General features: G+C 44.7%; 1 protein-coding gene across 4 annotated transcripts in view; it reads right to left on the bottom strand.

Moving 5' to 3' along the window:
* LOC139574657 (synaptopodin-like) overlaps positions 1–13,931 on the bottom strand; it is a 63,765-nt gene that overhangs the window by 20,775 nt on the left and 29,059 nt on the right. Inside the window, exon 1 of one of the 4 annotated variants that reach the window (XM_071399424.1) lies at positions 904–1,514. The exons of the other annotated variants lie outside the window; for them this stretch is intronic. The gene's annotated coding sequence lies outside the window, so the exon portion shown is untranslated. Of the gene's footprint in view, positions 1–903; positions 1,515–13,931 lie in introns of those variants that run through there. 4 annotated transcript variants of the gene reach the window in all.

Below are 13,931 nucleotides of genomic sequence, written 5' to 3'. Positions count from 1 at the left end.
ATGGTAGGACACTATGAGTTATATGTGCGCATTACAATTTAATAAATGGTCAGGATTTGGGAATTTAATGACCGTTATTTGGTTAATCTGTTAAACTCAAACGGGGCGGTAGGTATCCTAGTGGTTAAAGCGTTGGACCAGTAACCGAAAAGTTGCAAGATCGAATCCCCGAGCTGACAAGCTGAAAATCTGTCGTTCTGCCCCTGAAAAAGGCAGTAAACCCACTTTCCTAGGCCATCATTGTAAATAAGAATGTGTTCTTAACTGACTTGCCTAGTTAAATAAAGGTTAAATAAAAATGCCCAAAAGTGACGAGTGCAAAGCTGAACTATGATGACAGACAACCGTTTTTGCCATGTTCATATTGTAGATTACATTTAAGTCATTTAGCTGACGCTCTTATCCAGAGCGACTTACAAATTGGAAAGTTCATACATATTCATCCTGGTCCCCCCGTGGGGAATGAACCCACAACCCTGGCGTTGCAAGCGCCATGCTCTACCGACTGAGCCACACGGGACCACAGATTACACTTCGGACAGAAATCACAGATGTCATATGGCCATGAAATAGCGTGGATTCAATGTTCCACTACATTAAATTAGCGCATCACATGGTGGAACATTCATCAAGTATGAATCGATGCCCATTTACTGGAGAAAAAGTTACAATATGGGAAGTCCATAAAACATCCATAAACGTTATTTCACCGCACATACCTGGATAAATAAAGGCAAATGCACATTCTAAGTTACAAAACGCTTCAACTTCTCTCTAGCTTTCAAAACCAAAAGAAAAACTTCAGAGTTTAGGTTGGAAATACATTTACTGATAGTTTTCTGCTCTATGAGGAAGTTACAAAGTAACTTTACCACTCCCTTTTTCTTTTTAGTCTTTCCTTACCTTTTTAAAAGTCAGAGACCTCCGCTCTTTAGTTACCGTTCCACAAGCTTTTCCAATTTAACTGTATCTGCTTCCCCCACACCCCCTTCTGCTGCTCTGCTCGACAGAGGATCGGATTTCGTTTTCGTTGCAAAAGCTGCTGGTCCCTACAGCGCGCACAGCACAGGCTCAACTCGCCTCCATCCAGTCCAGCGCACACACACACACACTGACTGACTTCACATTGACTGTGGCGCAGACAGAGTGGTGAGTTTCTGTAGTTTCAGAGGTTTGATAGTGCCATCATAGAGATGAGTAGATGATTTTACATTTCCAAAGCTAGCCTGTATTTCAGATTGAATACATATGACACTCAGAATAGGAGTGAAACCAGAAAGATAAACACATAAAGCCCCTTGATCACCAGTGAGGTGTAGACATCATATGGGGGAGGATACAATCTGCCAAACTTGAACCTTGTTTTCAAATATGAAAACGTATCCAATGTGCGTAGCTGGGGCAGCAGGTAACCTAGTGGTTAGAGCGTTGGACCAGTAACCGAAAGGTTTCAGAACCGAGTCCCCGAGCTGACAAGGTAAACATCTGTCGTTCTGCCCCTGAACAAGGCAGTTAACCCGCTGTTCCCCGGTAGGCCGTCATTGTAAATAAGAATTTGTTCTTAACTTACTTACCTAGTTAAATAAAGGTAAAATGTATTAAAAATATATAATAATAATGTTACATGCTACAAAAAATTGCTCTCAAAATCATTAATTAACCATGGAAACATGATCATTTAAAAAAGTTAATTCGCTGCCAACCACTCTCATCCTGTAACGTTTTCTGAAATTTTTTTTATTTATTTTTTATTTCACCTTTATTTCACCTTTATTTCACCTTTATTTCACCTTTATTTCACCTTTATTTCACCTTTATTTAACCAGGTAGGCCAGTTGAGAACAAGTTCTCATTTACAATTGCGACCTGGCCAAGATAAAGCAAAGCAGTTCGACACATACAAACAACACAGAGTTACACATGGGAGATAAAAAAAAATCTATATACAATGTGAGCAAATGAGGTGAGATAAGGGAGGTAAAGGCAAAAAAAAGGCCATGGTGGCGAAGTGAATACAATATAGCAAGTAAAACACTGGAATGGTAGATTTGCAGTGGAAGAATGTGCAAAGTAGAGATATAAATAATGGGGTGCAAAGGAGCAAAATAAATAAATAAATACAGTAGGGGGAGATGTAGTTGTTTGGGCTAAATTATAGATGGGCTATGTACAAGTGCAGTAATCTGTGAGCTGCTCTGACAGCTGGTGCTTAAAGCTAGGGAGGGAGATAAGTGTTTCCAGTTTCAGAGATTTTTGTAGTTCGTTCCAGTCATTGGCAGCAGACAACTGGATATGTAGAGTCTGACACTAGATCAGTCTCAGCTGTTTGTCTTTGAGTTAGACCAGGTACCAGAGGAGGGTAGAGACCATGTTGAGTTAGACCAGGTACCAGAGGAGGGTAGAGACCATGTTGAGTTAGACCAGGTATCAGAGGAGGGTAGAGACCATGTTGAGTTAGACCAGGTACCAGAGGAGGGTAGAGACCGTGTTGAGTTAGACCAGGTACCAGAGGAGGGTAGAGACCGTGTTGAGTTAGACCAGGTACCAGAGGGTAGAGACCATGTTGAGTTAGACCAGGTACCAGAGGAGGGTAGAGACCGTGTTGAGTTAGACCAGGTACCAGAGGGTAGAGACCATGTTGAGTTAGACCAGGTACCAGAGGAGGGTAGAGACCGTGTTGAGTTAGACCAGGTACCAGAGGAGGGTAGAGACCATGTTGAGTTAGACCAGGTACCAGAGGAGGGTAGAGACCGTGTTGAGTTAGACCAGGTACCAGAGGAGGGTAGAGACCATGTTGAGTTAGACCAGGTACCAGAGGAGGGTAGAGACCGTGTTGAGTTAGACCAGGTACCAGAGGGTAGAGACCATGTTGAGTTAGACCAGGTACCAGAGGAGGGTAGAGACCGTGTTGAGTTAGACCAGGTACCAGAGGAGGGTAGAGACCATGTTGAGTTAGACCAGGTACCAGAGGGTAGAGACCATGTTGAGATAGACCAGGTACCAGAGGAGGGTAGAGACCATGTTCAGTTAGACCAGGTATCAGAGGAGGGTAGAGACCATGTTGAGTTAGACCAGGTACCAGAGGAGGGTAGAGACCATGTTGAGTTAGACCAGGTATCAGAGGAGGGTAGAGACCATGTTGAGTTAGACCAGGTACCAGAGGAGGGTAGAGACCATGTTGAGTTAGACCAGGTACCAGAGGAGGGTAGAGACCATGTTGAGTTAGACCAGGTACCAGAGGGTAGAGACCATGTTGAGTTAGACCAGGTACCAGAGGAGGGTAGAGACCATGTTGAGTTAGACCAGGTACCAGAGGAGGGTAGAGACCATGTTGAGTTAGACCAGGTACCAGAGGGTAGAGACCATGTTGAGTTAGACCAGGTACCAGAGGGTAAAGACCATGTTGAGTTAGACCAGGTACCAGAGGAGGGTAGAGACCATGTTGAGTTAGACCAGGTACCAGAGGAGGGTAGAGACCATGTTGAGTTAGACCAGGTACCAGAGGGTAGAGACCATGTTGAGTTAGACCAGGTACCAGAGGAGGGTAGAGACCATGTTGAGTTAGACCAGGTATCAGAGGAGGGTAGAGACCATGTTGAGTTAGACCAGGTACCAGAGGGTAGAGACCATGTTGAGTTAGACCAGGTACCAGAGGAGGGTAGAGACCATGTTGAGTTAGACCAGGTACCAGAGGAGGGTAGAGACCGTGTTGAGTTAGACCAGGTACCAGAGGAGGGTAGAGACCATGTTGAGTTAGACCAGGTACCAGAGGGTAAAGACCATGTTGAGTTAGACCAGGTACCAGAGGGTAGAGACCATGTTGAGTTAGACCAGGTACCAGAGGAGGGTAGAGACCATGTTGAGTTAGACCAGGTACCAGAGGAGGGTAGAGACCATGTTGAGTTAGACCAGGTACCAGAGGAGGGTAGAGACCATGTTGAGTTAGACCAGGTACCAGAGGAGGGTAAAGACCATGTTGAGTTAGACCAGGTACCAGAGGAGGGTAGAGACCATGTTGAGTTAGACCAGGTACCAGAGGGTAGAGACCATGTTGAGTTAGACCAGGTACCAGAGGAGGGTAGAGACCATGTTGAGTTAGACCAGGTACCAGAGGAGGGTAGAGACCGTGTTGAGTTAGACCAGGTACCAGAGGGTAGAGACCATGTTGAGTTAGACCAGGTACCAGAGGAGGGTAGAGACCAAGTTGAGTTAGACCAGGTACCAGAGGAGGGTAGAGACCATGTTGAGTTAGACCAGGTACCAGAGGAGGGTAGAGACCATGTTGAGTTAGACCAGGTACCAGAGGAGGGTAGAGACCATGTTGAGTTAGACCAGGTACCAGAGGGTAGAGACCATGTTGAGTTAGACCAGGTACCAGAGGATAGAGACCATGTTGAGTTAGACCAGGTACCAGAGGAGGGTAGAGACCATGTTGAGTTAGACCAGGTACCAGAGGAGGGTAGAGACCATGTTGAGTTAGACCAGGTACCAGAGGGTAGAGACCATGTTGAGTTAGACCAGGTACCAGAGGAGGGTAGAGACCATGTTGAGTTAGACCAGGTACCAGAGGGTAGAGACCATGTTGAGTTAGACCAGGTACCAGAGGGTAGAGACCATGTTGAGTTAGACCAGGTACCAGAGGATAGAGACCATGTTGAGTTAGACCAGGTACCAGAGAAGGGTAGAGACCGTGTTGAGTTAGACCAGGTACCAGAGGAGGGCAGAGACCATGTTGAGTTAGACCAGGTACCAGAGGGTAGAGACCATGTTGAGTTAGACCAGGTACCAGAGGGTAAAGACCATGTTGAGTTAGACCAGGTACCAGAGGGTAGAGACCATGTTGAGTTAGACCAGGTACCAGAGGAGGGTAAAGACCGTGTTGAGTTAGACCAGGTACCAGAGGAGGGTAGAGACCATGTTGAGTTAGACCAGGTACCAGAGGAGGGTAGAGACCATGTTGAGTTAGACCAGGTACCAGAGGAGGGTAGAGACCATGTTGAGTTAGACCAGGTACCAGAGGAGGGTAGAGACCATGTTGAGTTAGACCAGGTACCAGAGGAGGGTAGAGACCATGTTGAGTTAGACCAGGTACCAGAGGGTAGAGACCATGTTGAGTTAGACCAGGTATCAGAGGAGAGTAGAGACCATGTTGAGTTAGACCAGGTACCAGAGGAGGGTAAATACCATGTTGAGTTAGACCAGGTACCAGAGGAGGGTAGAGACCAAGTTGAGTTAGACCAGGTACCAGAGGAGGGTAGAGACCATGTTGAGTTAGACCAGGTACCAGAGGAGGATAGAGACCATGTTGAGTTAGACCAGGTACCAGAGGAGGGTAGAGACCATGTTGAGTTAGACCAGGTACCAGAGGAGGGTAGAGACCATGTTGAGTTAGACCAGGTACCAGAGGGTAGAGACCATGTTGAGTTAGACCAGGTACCAGAGGAGGGTAGAGACCGTGTTGAGTTAGACCAGGTACCAGAGGAGGATAGAGACCATGTTGAGTTAGACCAGGTACCAGAGGAGGGTAGAGACCATGTTGAGTTAGACCAGGTACCAGAGGGTAGAGACCATGTTGAGTTAGACCAGGTACCAGAGGATAGAGACCATGTTGAGTTAGACCAGGTACCAGAGGAGGGTAGAGACCATGTTGAGTTAGACCAGGTACCAGAGGGTAGAGACCGTGTTGAGTTAGACCAGGTACCAGAGGGTAGAGACCATGTTGAGTTAGACCAGGTACCAGAGGAGGGTAGAGACCATGTTGAGTTAGACCAGGTACCAGAGGGTAAAGACCGTGTGTCCAGCTGGTGGGTTAGACCAGAGGGAGATCATCTAGGCCCTTTAAGAAAGTTAGGTTAGGCACCTGGCCTTCTTTTCTCTATGTGTGGAGGGAGGAAGGGAGAGAGAGAGAGAGGGGAGTGCCTTCCTGTCCACATGCCTGCGCTCTCTCTCTCTCTCTCTCTCTCTCTCTCGTTCTCTCTCTCGTCGGGGCTAGGTGACTCAGACCTCTTCCTGCCTACCTCCCTGTCTGTCTGTCAGCACTCTCCAGGCGTTCCCTCTCTGTCAGCCTTCTTCAGGCGTTCCCTCTCTGTCAGCCCTCTTCAGGCGTTCCCTCTCTGTCTGCCCTCTCCAGGCGTTCCCTCTCTGTCTGCCCTCTCCAGGCGTTCCCTCTCTGTCTGCCCTCTTCAGGCGTTCCCTCTCTGTCAGCCCTCTTCAGGCGTTCCCTTTCTGTCAGCCCTCTTCAGGCGTTCCCTCTCTGTCAGCCCTCTTCAGGCGTTTCCCCTCTGTCTGCCCTCTCCAGGCGTTCCCTCTCTGTCTGCCCTCTCCAGGCGTTCCCTCTCTGTCAGCCCTCTCCAAGCGTTCCCTCTCTGTCTGTCCTCTCCAGGCGTTCCCTCTCTGTCAGCCCTCTCCAAGCGTTCCCTCTCTGTCAGCACTCTCCAGGCGTTCCCTCTCTGTCAGCCCTCTCCAAGCGTTCCCTCTCTGTCTGTCCTCTCCAGGCGTTCCCTCTCTGTCAGCCCTCTCCAAGCGTTCCCTCTCTGTCAGCCCTCTCCAGGCGTTCCCTCTCTGTCAGCCCTCTCCAGGCGTTCCCTCTCTGTCAACCCTCTCCAGGCGTTCCCTCTCTGTCAGCCCTCTCCAGGCGTTCCCTCTCTGTCAGCCCTCTCCAAGCGTTCCCTCTCTGTCAGCCCTCTTCAGGCGTTCCCTCTCTGTCTGCCCTCTCCAAGCGTTCCCTCTCTGTCAGCCCTCTCCAGGCGTTCCCTCTCTGTCAGCCCTCTTCAGGCGTTCCCTCTCTGTCAGCACTCTCCAGGCGTTCCCTCTCTGTCTGCCCTCTCCAGGCGTTCCCTCTCTGTCTGCCCTCTCCAAGCGTTCCCTCTCTGTCTGTCCTCTCCAGGCGTTCCCTCTCTGTCAGCACTCTCCAGGCGTTCCCTCTCTGTCTGCCCTCTCCAGGCGTTCCCTCTCTGTCAGCACTCTCCAGGCGTTCCCTCTCTGTCTGTCCTCTCCAGGTGGTCCCTCTCTGAACTCCAGAGTCCTTCTCTCTGGGCTTCAACCTGCGGGGATTGACATGAACTTCCTTTGCTTTCCTCCAGCAGAGACACAACTTGGCCCTTGGCAATGAGGCTCCCTCCCACTGTCGTAACTTCACTCTCACTCTGGTCTGACCTGAGTCTTTCACTCTCTCAATTCAAAAGAACTTCCTTGGAATTGGGAAACATATGTTTACATTGCCAAAGCCAGAGGTTATTCATCAGTGTTGAACTAAACGCAAAACTCAGACCATGAGTATAAACAACTACTGTTCTTATGAGGGAAATGGAGGTATTTGATTCACAATAATAATAATAATGGTATAGCCTACCATTAGGAGGACAATTCTCTATTATTATATAGGACTAAATCATAATCACATTACAGGACATGTCTATTATTATATAGGACTAAATCATAATCACATTACAGGACATGTCTATTATTATATAGGACTAAATCATAATCACATTGGAGGACATGTCTATTATTATATAGGACTAAATCATAATCACATTACAGGACATGTCTATTATTATATAGGACTAAATCATAATCACATTGGAGGACATGTCTATTATTATATAGGACTAAATCATAATCACATTACAGGACATGTCTCTATTATTATATAGGACTAAATCATAATCACATTACAGGACATGTCTATTATTATATAGGACTAAATCATAATCACATTACAGGACATGTCTCTATTATTATATAGGACTAAATCATAATCACATTACAGGACATGTCTATTATTATATAGGACTAAATCATAATCACATTACAGGACATGTCTATTATTATATAGGACTAAATCATAATCCTATTGGAGGACATGTCTCTATTATTATATAGGACTAAATCATAATCACATTACAGGACATGTCTATTATTATATAGGACTAAATCATAATCACATTACAGGACATGTCTTATTATTATATAGGACTAAATCATAATCACATTACAGGACATGTCTATTATTATATAGGACTAAATCATAATCACATTACAGGACATGTCTATTATTATATAGGACTAAATCATAATCATATTGGAGGACATGTCTATTATTATATAGGACTAAATCATAATCCTATTGGAGGACATGTCTCTATTATTATATAGGACTATATCATAATCACATTACAGGACATGTCTATTATTATATAGGACTAAATCATAATCCTATTGGAGGACATGTCTCTATTATTATATAGGACTAAATCATAATCCTATTGGAGGACATGTCTCTTTTCTGACATGTCTGGTTTATTCCTGCTACAAAACATTTTTATGCTCGTTTAACAGCAAAACATGCTTGAAAGTAAATAAACCTGTAGCCTATTTAATATATTTGAAAGTATGGGTCTAAGGTACAGTATTGCTGTGTGATAGGATCTCAACGTCATGTGATAGGAGCTCAATGTCATGTGATAGGTGCTCAATGTCATGTGATAGGAGCTCAATGTCATGTGATAGGAGCTCAATGTCATGTGATAGGAGCTCAATGTCATGTGATAGGAGCTCAATGTCATGTGATAGGTGCTCAATGTCATGTGATAGGAGCTCAATGTCATGTGATAGGAGCTCAATGTCATGTGATAGGAGCTCAATGTCATGTGATAGGAGCTCAATGTCATGTGATAGGAGCTCAATGTCATGTGATAGGATCTCAACGTCATGTGATAGGAGCTCAATGTCATGTGATAGGAGCTCAATGTCATGTGATAGGATCTCAACGTCATGTGATAGGATCTCAATGTCATGTGATAGGAGCTCAACGTCATGTGATAGGAGCTCAACGTCATGTGATAGGATCTCAACGCCATGTGATAGGATCTCAATGTCATGTGATAGGAGCTCAATGTCATGTGATAGGAGCTCAACGTCATGTGATAGGAGCTCAACGTCATGTGATAGGAGCTCAACGCCATGTGATAGGATCTCAATGTCATGTGATAGGAGCTCAATGTCATGTGATGGGAGCTCAACGTCATGTGATAGGATCTCAACGTCATGTGATAGGATCTCAACGTCATGTGATAGGATCTCAACGTCATGTGATAGGATCTCAACGTCATGTGATAGGATCTCAACGTCATGTGATAGGAGCTCAACATCATAGTCTATTTAATCTCAGACTCTATACCAAGGCAAGAGATAGAAACACAATCATTGATGAACAAAATATTGAACAACAATTAATATTTTCCATAGAAGTATGCTGCCCCTAGGGTTGAACATAGATGAATAGGACTTAACCTCTCTCCAAACACAGGGATAAAACTCCGCCCAGACACTGTCTGATACCTGGATGTTGGAAAACACTACTAAACACAGAGTTAAAACTCCGCCCAGACACTGTCTGATACCTGGATGTTGGAAAACACTACTAAACACAGGGTTAAAACTCCGTTCAGACACTGTCTGATACCTGGATGTTGGAAAACACTACTAAACACAGAGTTAAAACTCCGCTTAGACACTGTCTGATACCTGGATGTTGGAAAACACTACTAAACACAGAGTTAAAACTCCGCTTAGACACTGTCTGATACCTGGATGTTGGAAAACACTACTAAACACAGAGTTAAAACTCCGCTCAGACACTGTCTGATACCTGGATGTTGGAAAACACTACTAAACACAGGGTTAAAACTCTGCTCAGACACTGTCTGATACCTGGATGTTGGAAAACACTACTAAACACAGGGTTAAAACTCCACCCAGACACTGTCAGAAAGCTGGATGTTGGAAAACACTACTAAACACAGAGTTAAAACTCCGCCCAGACACTGTCTGATACCTGGATGTTGGAAAACACTACTAAACACAGGGTTAAAACTCCGTTCAGACACTGTCTGATACCTGGATGTTGGAAAACACTACTAAACACAGAGTTAAAACTCCGCCCAGACACTGTCTGATACCTGGATGTTGGAAAACACTACTAAACACAGAGTTAAAACTCCGCTCAGACACTGTCTGATACCTGGATGTTGGAAAACACTACTAAACACAGGGTTAAAACTCCGCTCAGACACTGTCTGATACCTGGATGTTGGAAAACACTACTAAACACAGAGTTAAAACTCCGCCCAGACACTGTCTGATACCTGGATGTTGGAAAACACTACTAAACACAGGGTTAAAACTCCATTCAGACACTGTCTGATACCTGGATGTTGGAAAACACTACTAAACACAGAGTTAAAACTCCGCCCAGACACTGTCTGATACCTGGATGTTGGAAAACACTACTAAACACAGGGTTAAAACTCCATTCAGACACTGTCTGATACCTGGATGTTGTTTGCCTGTACTTTATACGTTATGTTTATTCTCCAATCAGGTGAACTATAGACTTTAATTGAATTGACTGCATCTACTAACTATAGTTTGTTACAGAGTCATTACGTCAACGTTTTCTGTTATGTTTCTCCATTACAATGTCTTGTAACTCTGTAGTTAGTTCCCCATTACAATGTCTTGTAACTCTGTAGTTAGTTCCCCATTACAATGTCTTGTAACTCTGTAGTTAGTTCCCCATTACAATGTCTTGTAACTCTGTAGTTAGTTCCCCATTACAATGTCTTGTAACTCTGTAGTTAGTTCCCCATTACAATGTCTTGTAACTCTGTAGTTAGTTCCCCATTACAATGTCTTGTAACTCTGTAGTTAGTTCCCCATTACAATGTCTTGTAACTCTGTAGTTAGTTCCCCATTACAATGTCTTGTAACTCTGTAGTTAGTTCCCCATTACAATGTCTTGTAACTCTGTAGTTAGTTCCCCATTACAATGTCTTGTAACTCTGTAGTTAGTTCCCCATTACAATGTCTTGTAACTCTGTATTTAGTTCCCCATTACAATGTCTTGTAACTCTGTAGTTAGTTCCCCATTACAATGTCTTGTAACTCTGTAGTTAGTACTCCATTACAATGTCTTGTAACTCTGTAGTTAGTTCCCCATTACAATGTCTTGTAACTCTGTAGTTAGTTCCCCATTACAATGTCTTGTAACTCTGTAGTTAGTTCCCCATTACAATGTCTTGTAACTCTGTAGTTAGTACTCCATTACAATGTCTTGTAACTCTGTAGTTAGTTCCCCATTACAATGTCTTGTAACTCTGTAGTTAGTTCCCCATTACAATGTATTGTAACTCTGTATTTAGTTCCCCATTACAATGTCTTGTAACTCTGTAGTTAGTTCCCCATTACAATGTCTTGTAACTCTGTAGTTAGTTCCCCATTACAATGTCTTGTAACTCTGTAGTTAGTTCCCCATTACAATGTCTTGTAACTCTGTAGTTAGTTCCCCATTACAATGTCTTGTAACTCTGTAGTTAGTACTCCATTACAATGTCTTGTAACTCTGTAATTAGTTCCCCTTTACAATGTCTTGTAACTCTGTAGTTAGTTCCCCATTACAATGTCTTGTAACTCTGTAGTTAGTTCCCCATTACAATGTCTTGTAACTCTGTAGTTAGTTCCCCATTACAATGTCTTGTAACTCTGTAGTTAGTACTCCATTACAATGTCTTGTAACTCTGTAATTAGTTCCCCTTTACAATGTCTTGTAACTCTGTAGTTAGTTCCCCATTACAATGTCTTGTAACTCTGTAGTTAGTTCCCCATTACAATGTCTTGTAACTCTGTAGTTAGTTCCCCATTACAATGTCTTGTAACTCTGTAGTTAGTTCCCCATTACAATGTCTTGTAACTCTGTACTTAGTTCCCCATTACAATGATATCAAGCTCACTGCTTCACCTCAGTATAGTAGGCTCATCTATATCCCAGTTCTGTACGAACACACACACACACACACACACACACACACACACACACACACACACACACACACACACACACACACACACACACACACACACACACACACACACACACACACACACACACACACAGACACACAGACACACACACACACACACACACACACACACACGCACACACACGCTGTCTGAGGGGTTTTCCACATTACTCTTTAACGAGATCACAATGTTTCTCCTTCATCACTGCTGTGTTTATCTCTCATTCAGTTTTTAAAGTACCGACTCCAACTCTGCTTTCCTGTCGCTATAGCAGCATAATGATAATGATCTGGACAGAACTTATTATCAAGTCCTTTCCAACAACGTTTCCCTCAGTCCATTATGGTCTGGACCCGTCCTGGGTATAGAGCCGTTCTATGTCTCAACACAGTCCATTATGGTCTGGACCCGTCCTGGGTATAGAGCCGTTCTATGCCTCAACACAGTCCATTATGGTCTGGACCCGTCCTGGGTATAGAGTCGTTCTATGCCTCAACACAGTCCATTATGGTCTGGACCCGTCCTGGGTATAGAGCCGTTCTATGTCTCAACAAAGTCCATTATTGTCTGGACCCATCCTGGGTATAGAGCCGTTCTATGTCTCAACACAGTCCATTATGGTCTGGACCCGTCCTGGGTATAGAGCCGTTCTATGTCTCAACACAGTCCATTATGGTCTGGACCCGTCCTGGGTATAGAGCCGTTCTATGCCTCAACACAGTCCATTATGGTCTGGACCCGTCCTGGGTATAGAGCCGTTCTATGCCTCAACACAGTCCATTATGGTCTGGACCCGTCCTGGGTATAGAGTCGTTCTATGCCTCAACACAGTCCATTATGGTCTGGACCCGTCCTGGGTATAGAGCCGTTCTATGTCTCAACAAAGTCCATTATTGTCTGGACCCGTCCTGGGTATAGAGCCGTTCTATGTCTCAACACAGTCCATTATGGTCTGGACCCGTCCTGGGTATAGAGCCGTTCTATGTCTCAACACAGTCCATTATGGTCTGGACCCGTCCTGGGTATAGAGCCGTTCTATGCCTCAACACAGTCCATTATGGTCTGGACCCGTCCTGGGTATAGAGCCGTTCTATGCCTCAACACAGTCCATTATGGTCTGGACCCGTCCTGGGTATAGAGCCGTTCTATGCCTCAACACAGTCCATTATGGTCTGGACCCGTCCTGGGTAGAGAGCCGTTCTGAGATTGGCCTTTAGGTTGGGGTGCAGGACTGCCTTTCTCTGTGTGTGTGTGTGTGTGTGTGTGTGTGTGTGTGTGTGTGTGTGTGTGTGTGTGTGTGTGTGTGTGTGTGTGTGTGTGTGTGTGTGTGTGTGTGTGTGTGTGTGTGTGTGTGTGTGTGTGTGTGTGTGTGTGTGTGTGTGTGTGTGTGTGTGTGTGTGTGTGTGCGTGAGTGAGTGTGATGTTTCATCGAGCGTTTATCCATCTCTGATGTAACGTGGAGTTTACTGTCTCTAACCCAGGAGTGATCAGCTGAGTGATTAGTTTACTGTCTCTAACCCAGGAGTGATCAGTTGAGTGATTAGTTTACTGTCTCTAACCCAGGAGTGATCAGCTGAGTGATTAGTTTACTGTCTCTAACCCAGGAGTGATCAGCTGAGTGATTAGTTTACTGTCTCTAACCCAGGAGTGATCAGCTGAGTGATTAGTTTACTGTCTCTAACCCAGGAGTGATCAGCTAAGTGATTAGTTTACTGTCTCTAACCCAGGAGTGATCAGCTAAGTGATTAGTTTACTGTCTCTAACCCAGGAGTGATCAGCTGAGTGAATAGTTTACTGTCTCTAACCCAGGAGTGATCAGCTGAGTGAATAGTTTACTGTCTCTAACCCAGGAGTGATCAGCTGAGTGATTAGTTTACTGTCTCTAACCCAGGAGTGATCAGCTGAGTGATTAGTTTACTGTCTCTAACCCAGGAGTGATCAGCTGAGTGATTAGTTTACTGTCTCTAACCCAGGAGTGATCAGCTGAGTGATTAGTTTACTGTCTCTAACCCAGGAGTGATCAGCTGAGTGATTAGTTTACTGTCTCTAACCCAGGAGTGATCAGCTGA

Source organism: Salvelinus alpinus, chromosome 4, assembly GCF_045679555.1.
Source record: "Salvelinus alpinus chromosome 4, SLU_Salpinus.1, whole genome shotgun sequence".
In the NCBI taxonomy this organism is placed as follows: domain Eukaryota; kingdom Metazoa; phylum Chordata; class Actinopteri; order Salmoniformes; family Salmonidae; genus Salvelinus; species Salvelinus alpinus.
The sequence above is the reverse complement of the archived record's forward strand: the minus strand, read 5'-3'. Positions and strand labels throughout refer to the sequence as shown.